Source organism: Coturnix japonica, unplaced genomic scaffold (genome assembly GCF_001577835.2).
Source record: "Coturnix japonica isolate 7356 unplaced genomic scaffold, Coturnix japonica 2.1 chrUnrandom460, whole genome shotgun sequence".
Classification (NCBI taxonomy): Eukaryota; Metazoa; Chordata; class Aves; order Galliformes; family Phasianidae; genus Coturnix; species Coturnix japonica.
The window spans coordinates 177,069-186,894 of NW_015439873.1; the positions used below are offsets into that span (position 1 = coordinate 177,069).

Consider the following 9,826-nt stretch of genomic DNA (forward strand, 5'->3'; position numbering starts at 1 on the left):
CTATGGGGTGATAGGGGGTTATATGGGATCTATGGGGTCAGATATGGGATCTATGGGGTTATATGGGATCCTATATGGGGTTATATGGGATCTATGGGGTTATATGGGATCTATGGGGTTATATGGGGTCCTATATGGGGTCTATGTGGTGATATGGGGTTATATGGGATCTATGGGGTCAGATATGGGGTTATATGGGATCTATGGGGTTATATGGGATCTATGGGGTTATATGGGGTTATATGGGATCTATGGGGTTATATGGGGTCCTATATCAGGTCTATGGGGTGATAGGGGGTTATATGGGATCTATGGGTTTATATGGGATCCTGTATGGGGTTATATGGGGTTATATGGGATCTATGGGGTTCTGTGGGGTTATATGGGGCCTATAGGGTCATATATGGGATCCTATATGGGATCTGTGGGGTTCTATGGGATCCTATATGGGATCTATGGGTTTATATGGAATCTATCTGGTCAGATATGGGATCTATGGGGTTATATGGGATCTATGGGGTCAGATATGGGATCTATGGGGTTCTATGGGGAGCTGATGTGTCAGTGCCGGGGGGCGCGGCTGTGTGCCAGCGATGAAAGGTTGTATGGGATCCTATATGGGGTTATATGGGATCTATGGGGTTATATGGGATCTATGGGGTTATATGGGGTTATATGGGATCCTATATAGGTTCTAAGGGGTTCTATGGGATCCTATATGGGATCTATGGGGTTATATGGGATCCTATATGGGATCTATGGGGTTATATGGGGTTATTTGGGATCTATGGGGTCAGATATGGAATTTATGGGGTTATATGGGATCCTATATGGGGTTATATGGGATCTGTGGGGTTATATGGGGTCAGATATGGAATTTATGGGGTTATATGGGATCCTATATGGGGTTATATGGGATCGTATATGGGTTATATGGGGTTATATGGGATCCTATATGGGGTTATATGGGGTTATATGGGATCTATGGGGTTATATGGGATCTATGGGGTTATATGGGGTCCTATATGGGGTCTATGTGGTGATATGGGGTTATATAGGATCTATGAGGTCAGATATGGGGTTATATGGAATCTATGGGGTCAGATATGGGGTTATATGGGATCTATGGGGTTATATGGAATCCTATATGGGATCTATGGAGTTATATGGGGTTATATATGGGGTTATGTGGGGTTATATGGGGTCTATGGGGTCATATATGGGATCCTATATGGGATCTGTGGGGTTCTATGGGATCCTATATGGGGTTATATGGGGTTATACGGGATCTATGGGGTTCTATGGGGTTCTATGGGATCCTATATGGTGTTCTATGGGGTTATATGGGATCTATGGGGTTATGTGGGATCCTATATGGGGTCAAATATAGGATCTATGGGGTTCTATGGGGTTCTATGGGATCTATGGGGTCAGATATGGGTTCTATGGGGTTATATGGGATCTATGGGGTTATATAGGAGTCTATGGATTCCTATATGGGGTTATATGGGATCTATGGGGTATATGGGGCTATATGGATTCCTATATGGGGTTATATGGGATCTATGGGTTATATGGGGCTATATGGATTCCTATATGGGGTTATATGGGATCTATGGGGTTATATGGGGTTATATGGGATCTAGGGGTTATATGGGAGTCTATGGATTCCTATATGGGGTTATATGGGATCTATGGGGCTATATGGATTCCTATATGGGGTTATATGGGATCTATGGGGTCCTATATGGGATCTATGGGGTTATATGGGATCTATGGGGTTATATGGGATCTATGGGGTCTCTATGGGATCTATGGGGTCTATGGGGTCTCTATGTGTCTCTATGGGGTTTCTATGGGATCTATGGGGTCTATGGGGTCTCTATGGGATCTATGGGGTCTATGGGGTCTCTATGTGTCTCTATGGGGTTTCTATGGGATCTGTGGGGTCTATGGGATCTATGTGTCTCTATGGGGTTTCTATGGGATCTATGTGTCTCTATGGGGTTTATGGATCTGTATGGGATCTATGGGGTTGTATGGGATCTATGGGGTTATACGGGATTCCTATATGGGGTTATATGGGATTTAATGGGTTTTAATGGGGTTTTACTGGGGTTTAATGGGGTTTTAATGGGGCCAATTGGTTCTCAGTGGGTTCTTATGGGGTTTAATGGGATTTAATGGGTTTTAATGGGATTTAATGGGGTTTATGGGGTTTAATGGGGTTTTAATGGGATTTAATGGGATTTAATGGGGTTTAATGGGGTTCTAATGGGTTTTAATGGGATTTAATGGGGTTTATGGGGTTTAATGGGGTTTTAATGGGATTTAATGGGGTTTTATGGGGTTTTAATGGGTTCTAATGGTTTTTAATGGGTTCTAATGGGATTTATGGGGTTTTAATGGGGTTTTATGGGATTTAATGGGTTCTAATGGGATTTATGGGGTTTTAATGGGGTTCTAATGGGATTTAGTGGGTTCTAATGGGATTTATGGGGTTTTAATGGGGTTCTAATGGGATTTAATGGGGTTTGATGGGGTTCGAAATGGGATTTAGTGGTTCTAAATGGATTTTATGGGGTTTAATGGGGGTTCTGAATGGGATTTTAGTGGGTTCTAATGGGATTTTATGGGGTTTTAATGTGGGTTCTCAATGGGATTTAGTGGGTCTAATGGGAGTCTTTATGGGGTTTTAATGGGATTTAATGAACGTTCTATTGGGTTCTAATGGTTATTTAGTGGGTTCTAATGGGGTTTAATGGGGTTTAATGGGTATTTAATTGGTTCTAATGGGATTTAATGGGGTTTAATGGGGATTTAATTGGTTCCAATGGGGTTTAATGGGGTTTATTGGGGTTTAATGGGGTTTTAATGGGATTTAATGGTGTTTTAAATGGGTTTTATGGGGTTTTAATGTAGTTCCTAATGGTTTTTAAATGGTTCTACATGGTGATTATAGGGGTTTTAATGGGGTTTAATGGGTATTTATGGGGTTTTAATGGGTTCTAATGGGATTAGTGGGTTCAGTGGGTTATGGGGGTTTTAATGGGATTTAATGAATTTCTAAATGGGTTCTAATGGTTTTTAATGGGTTCTAGTGGGATTTAATGGGGTTTAATGGGGATTTAATTGGTTTTAATGGGGTTTTGGGGTTTAATGGGGTTTTAATTATGGTGGTAAGATGGGGCGTTTAATGGCGGTTTAATCAGGGTTTTTAATGGGATTTAATGGAGGATTTAACGGGATTTATATGCGGGTTTTAATTTTTGGGTTTATGGTTTTAATGGGTTTCTAATGGGATTTATGGGGTTCTTAAAATGAGGGTATTATGGGATTTAAGTGGTTCCTTAATGGGATTTATGGGGTTTTTATAATCGGGTTCTATATGGGATTTAGTGGGTTTCTATATGTGGGTTTGACTGGGGTTTTAATGGATTTAATGAAGTTCTAATGGGATTTGTAATGGGGATTTAATGGCGGATTTTAATAACGGTTCTCCATGGGGGAGCTTATGGGGTTTAATATTGGGGTTTTTTAAATACTGGTGTAATGGGGTTAATGGGCGTTTAAGTCAGGTTTAATCAAGTTTATAATGGGATTTATGGGATTTAATGGGTTTTAATGGGGTTTCTAATGGGTTTCTAATGAAATTTATGGGTTTTAAGAATGGGGTTCTAATTGGGAGTTTAGTGGGTCTAATGGGATTGTAATGCGGGTTTTTTAATGGGGTTCTAATGGGATTTAGTGGCTTTAATGGGATTTAATGGGGTTTTTTATGGGGTTTCTAATGGGAATTTAGTGGGTTCTAATGGGGTTTATCGGGGTTTTTAATGGGTTTGATGAAAGTTACTGACTGGGTTATAGATTTTTAAATGGGTTCTAATGGGGTTTTACATGGGGTTTAAGGGGATTAATTGTTCTAATGGGATTTAATGGGGTTTAATGGGGATTTAAGTTGGTTCCAAAATCAGGGGTTTAATGGGTTTATTGGGCGTTTTAATGGGGTTTTTAATGGTTAATGGTGTTTTTAAATGGGTTTTATGGGGTTTTACATGGGTTCTAATCGGTTTTTAATGGGTCTAATGGGAATTTTGGGGTTTTTAATGGGTTCTAATGGTTTTTAATGGGTCCTAATGGGATTTATGGGTTTTAATGGGTTCTAATGGGATTTAAGTGGGTTCTAGTGGGTTTATGGGGTTTTAAATGGGAATTTAGATGAAGTTCCTTAATGGGTTCTAATGGTTTTTAATGGGATTCTAGTGGAAAATCTTTTTTTTAATGGGGCGGGTTTTTTTTTAATGGGATTTAATTGGTTTTTAATGGGGTTTTGGGGTTTAATGGGGTTTTAATCATGGTTAATTGGTTTAATCTTTTAATTGTGGGGTTTAATCAGGTTTTTAATCGGGATTAATGGGGTTTTAAGCAGGGGTTTTTGAATGGGGTTTTAATGGGTTCTAATGGAATTTATGGGGTTTTAATGGGGTTTTAGGGATTTAGTGGGTTCTAATGGGCTTTATGGGGTTTTAAAATGGGGTTATAAATCGGTTGTTTTAATGGGTTTTAAAGGGATTTATGGGGTTTAATGGGGTTCTAATGGGATTTAATTGGTTCTCATGGGGCTTAATGCGGTTTAATGGGGTTTTAATATGGTGTAATGGGGTTTTTAATGGGGTTAATTGGGTTCTAGGAGATGGGATTTTTGGTGGGTTAATAGGTGGGGGTTTATTGGGGAGTTTAATGGGTTTTAATTATGTGTAATGGGCGTTTAATGGGTTTTAATGGGGTTTAAATGGATTGTAATGGGGTTTATAACGGGGTTTTACCAGGGTTCTAATGGGTTCTACATGGGGATTTATGGGTTTAAAAGGTGGGGTTCTAGGATGGGATTTAGTGGGTTCTAATGGGATTCATCGGCGGTTTTTGATGGGGTTCTAATGGATTTAGTGGGTTCTAATGGGATTTTATGGGGTTTAAAATGGGGTTCTAATGGGGATTTTAGTGGGTTCTAAATGGGGTTTATGGGGTTTTAAATGGGATCTTAATGAAGTTCTAATCTGGGTTCTAAATGGTTTTTAATGGGTTCTACCATAGGTTTTTTAATGGGTTCTAATGGATTTAATGGGGTTTATGGGGATTTAATTGTTCTATATGAGGTTTATTGGGGTTTAATGGGGTTTAAATATGGTGTAATGGGGTTAATGGGGTTTAATGGGTTTTAATGGGAATTTAATGGGTTTAAGCAGGGTTTTATGGGGTTTTAATGGGTTCTATATGGATTTATGGGGTTTTAAATTGGGGTTCCTAATGGATTAGTGGGTTCTAATGGGAAATTTTATGGGGTTTTTTAAATGTGGGTTCTAATGGATTCTAGTGGGTTCTAACTTGGAAATTATGGGGTTTTTTTAATAGGATTTAATGAAGTTCTAATGGGTTTAAAATCTGGTTTTTAATGGGTTCTAAATGGGATTTAATGGGTTTAAATTGAGGATTTAATTGGTTCTAAATGGGTTTATTTGGGGTTTAATGGGGTTTTAATATGGTTTATGGGGTTGTATTGGGTTTAATCAATGGTTTAATCAGGTTTTAATGGGATTGTAAGGGATTTAACGGGATTTACTGGGGTTTTAATGGTTCTAAATGGGATTTATGGGGTTTAATGGGTTTTTATGGGTTTAGTGGCGGTTCTAATTGGGATTGTATGCGGGTTTTAATATGGGTTTCTATGTGGGAATTAAATGGGTTCACGATCATGGGATTTATAGGTGGTTACTTAAATGGGATTTAATGAAGTTCCTATTGGGTTCTATGGTTTATTAATGGTTCTAATGGGATTTATGGGGCTTTAATTGGGGGAATGTTAATTGGTTCTAAATGGGGTTTAATGGGGTTTTAATGGAGTTTTAATATGGTGTAAGGGGTTTATAATGGGGGTTTAATCAGTTTTAAGGATTTTAATGGGGAGTTTAATGGGGTTTTGAATGGGGTTCTAATGGGTTCTAATGGATTTGTGGGTTTTAATGGGGTTCTAATGGGATTTAGTGGGTTTCTAATGGGTTGCTAATGGGCGTTTAAATGGGGTTTTAATGGGGTTGTATGGGTTATAAGGTTCTGTGTGGACAATGGGGGCTCATGATCGCTCAAGCGCCGGATGGGGAAATGTGGCGCGAACGGGCAGAAAGACCCATAGGCAGTTCCTGGGATCACACAGAGGTGGTTATGGGGTCTATGGGATCTATGGGGTTAATGGGTCTATGGGGATTATTGGGGGCTAATGGGCGTCTATGGGGGCTATGGGTTATTGCGGTTCAGCTGGGGGCTATGGGGTCTATGGGGGCTATGGGGTTATTGGGGGCTATGGGGCTATGGGGTCTATGGGGGCTATGGTGTTAGTTGGGGGCCTATGGGGGTCTGTGGGGGCTATGGGGAGTTATTGGGGGCTATGGGTCAATGGGGTCAATTGAGTACTAATGGGGTTTTCTATGGGGTCTCTATGGGGTCAATGGGTTCTATGGGGACATTGGGGGTTATGTGGAGGCCGATTGAGGTCAATGGGGTCTATGGCGTCTCATGGGGGCAAATGGGTTATTGGGGCTAGTGGGTCTCACTGGGGTTATTGGGGGCTATGGGGTCAATTGGGGTCTAAATGGGTCTATGGAGCTATGGGGTTATTTGGGGTCCTACGGGTCCAATGGGTCCTATGGCGGGCTATGCTGTTATTGGGGGCTATGGGGTTAGTTGGGGGCTATGGGGCTCTAAGTGGGGGCTATGGGTTTCATTGGGGGCTAGGGTTTATTGTGGCGCTATGGGGCTATGGGGTTACTGGGGGATATGGGGTGCAATGGGGCTTAATTGAAGGTTATTGGGGGGCCTACTGGGTCTAATGGGGTAATACTGGGAATCTATGGCGTCTATGGGGTATAATTGGGGTCACTATGAGGCTATGGGGTCTATGGAGGTCTATAGGAATTAATGAAGGGTCAATGGGGTCTATGGGGTCTATGCGGGTCTAAATGGGGTCTATACTGGCGGTTATAGGTGATTACATGGGCATCTATGGGGTCTATGGGGTCTATAGGATTAATGGGGGTCAATGGGGTCTATGGGGCTTTATGGAATCATATGGGTCTATCGGGGTCAACTTGGTCAATGGGTCTATAGGATTTAATGGGGGTCTATGGGGTCAATGGGGTTCTATGGGGTCGTCAGATGGGGTCTATAGCGATTAATGCGGGGGTTGCCAATGGGGTTATGTGGGCTTCATGGAATCAATGGGGTCTATGGGGTCAATGGGGTCTATGGGGTATATAGGATTAATGGGGGTCAGTGGGGTCTATGGGTCTATGGGGTCATTATGGGTCAATGAGGGTCTATATGGATTAAATGGGGTTCAATGGGTCCTATGGGTTCATTGGGGTCTATAGGATATAATGGGGTCAATGGGGTCTAATGGGGTCTATGGGGTCTATAGCGATTAAATGGGGGTCCTATGGGGTCTAAATGGGTCATTGGTGAGTCTATAGGGAGATTAATGGGGGAGTAGCACATGGGTCTATGGGGTCTATAGGATTAATGGGGGTCTATGGGGTCTATGGGGTCATTGGGGTCTATAGGATTAATGGGGGTCAATGGGGTCTATGGGGTCTATAGGATTAATGGGGGTCTAATTGGGGTCATTGGGATCTATGGGGCTCTATAGGATTCATGGGGTCATAGTGGGGTCAATTGGGGCCTTATGGAGGGTCTACTAGGATATTAATGGGTCTATGAGGGTCCAGTGGGTCTATTGGGAGTCCTATAGGCATTCAATGGGGCGTCTATGGGGTCTAATGGGGTCATTGGGGTCTATATGGATTATGGGGGTCATTGGGTCTAATAGGATTAATGTGGGTTCAATGGGGTCTATGGGGCTTTATGGATAATCAATGGGGTCTATACGGGGTCTAGTTGGGGGCTACTGGGTCTTGGGGTCAAATGGGATCTATAGGATTAATGGGGTCAAATGGTTTTCTATGGGGCTATAGATTAATGGGGGTTTCAATGGGGTTATGGGCGTCCAAACGGGGTCTAGTGGGGTCCCTATAGGAATTAATGCGGGGTCATTGGGGTCTGATCGGGTCTTATGGGGTCATCACCACACGGATTACTGGGGGTCTATAGGCATCAATGGGGTCCAATGGGGTCCTTATAGGATTATGGGGGTCGAATGGGGTCTATGGGTCATTGGGGTCTATAGGATTAACTGGGGGTCTATGGGGTCAAATGGGCGGTCTATGGGGTTATAGGATTAATGGGGGTCTAAGTGGGGTCTATGGGTCTATAGGAATTAATGGGGTACCTATGGGGTCTAATGGGGTGATATGGCGGTCTATAGGATTAATGGGGGTCCATTGGGGTCATTGGGGGGCATTTGGGGTCATTGTCCCCCCAGGTTCCGGACGGATGAGGTTGAGGTCACGTGGAGGGATTGACCTTTGACCTTTTGACCTTTGGGATTTTTGACCTTTTTGACCCCCCAATAAAGCTTCACACACCCCACCAACTCGGTCTCTGTGTCGTCAATGGGGGGATGGGGGGAGGGGCTGCCCCATAGAAACCCATAGAGACCGCATAGAGACCCAAGGGACCCATCATGAGACCCATAGGGACCCATAGGGACCCTAGAGACGCCATAGGGGACCCTAATAGGACCGGCATAGAGGAGCCATAGGACGCCATAGGAAAACGCCATAGAGACCCATAGAGGCCCATAGAGACCCAATAGGGACCCCGCTAGAGACCCTAAGGGACCGGCATAGAGGCCCAATCAGAGAACTCCCTAGGGAACACCATGGGACTCCATAGAGACCCATAGAGACCATAGGCCACATAGGGGACCGCATAGGGACCTAGAACTGTGCTCTAGAGACGCCATAGAGACCCATAGAGATTAGTAGTAGCGCCCTAGTGCTTGAGGACCTGCATTGGCAACCCATAGGGGATTTAATAGGGACCCATAGCAAAACCCATGAGAACCCATAGGGACCCTGAAGTTTATTGATGCCTTAAAAATTGAGGGGGAAATCAAGTTCTTCATCTCATTTGGAATTTCTAAAGCTTACTTCACTCTAGCTAGAGTGAAAGACAAAAAACACAGGAAGCCTTCCCAAACAACACTCCTGAGAGAACAAAAAATAAGTTCTGGTTGGCTCTAAATCTTTCATCCCTTACAAAATCAAAACTTCTCATCCGGGCATGTTTTTGAAGAACTTGAAATTTCCCATATCACATACGTATGTGTAATTACGGCTCGTGGCTACTGTGCTCTTGGACAGTTGGCGTATCGTCTCGTCCGTCCTTCCTTGCCGTCCTTCCGCTTCCTTCCTTTCCTCTGCCTGTCGCTTCCTTCCTTCCCGTTCCTCCCGTGTCCTTCTTCTTCCTTCCTTCCGCTTTCCTGTCCTTACCCTTCCTCTCCTGTCCTTCCTTCCTCTCCTTCTTCCTTCCCTTCCGTTCCTAAATCCTTCCTTCCTATCCTTCCTTCCTTCCTTACCTTCTTCCTTTCCTCTCTGCACTACTATCTATTCGCCCCTTTTGCCTACTTTCCTTCCTAGTCCCTTCCTTCTCTCCTTCCTTCCTGTCCTTCTTCCTTCTCTTACCTTATCCTTATCCTTTACCCTTCCTTCCTTCCTTTTTTCATTTCTTCCTCTTCCTTCCTTCCTTTTTTACTTTCTTCCATTCCTTCTTCCTTTTTTCTTTCTTCCTTCCGCTTCCTTCCTTTTTTTCTTATGCTTCGCTTTCCTTCCTTCCTTTTTCTTTCTTTCGTCCTTTTCTTCTTTCTTCTTCCTTC

The 9,826-nt window shown here is 43.0% G+C and overlaps 1 protein-coding gene across 1 annotated transcript in view; it reads left to right on the forward strand.

Moving 5' to 3' along the window:
- The window catches only part of OSGEP (O-sialoglycoprotein endopeptidase), a gene marked incomplete at its 3' end in the record, with an annotated part of 76,527 nt that overhangs the window by 65,780 nt on the left and 921 nt on the right, over positions 1 to 9,826 (forward strand). The gene's annotated exons all lie outside the window — the stretch shown is intronic.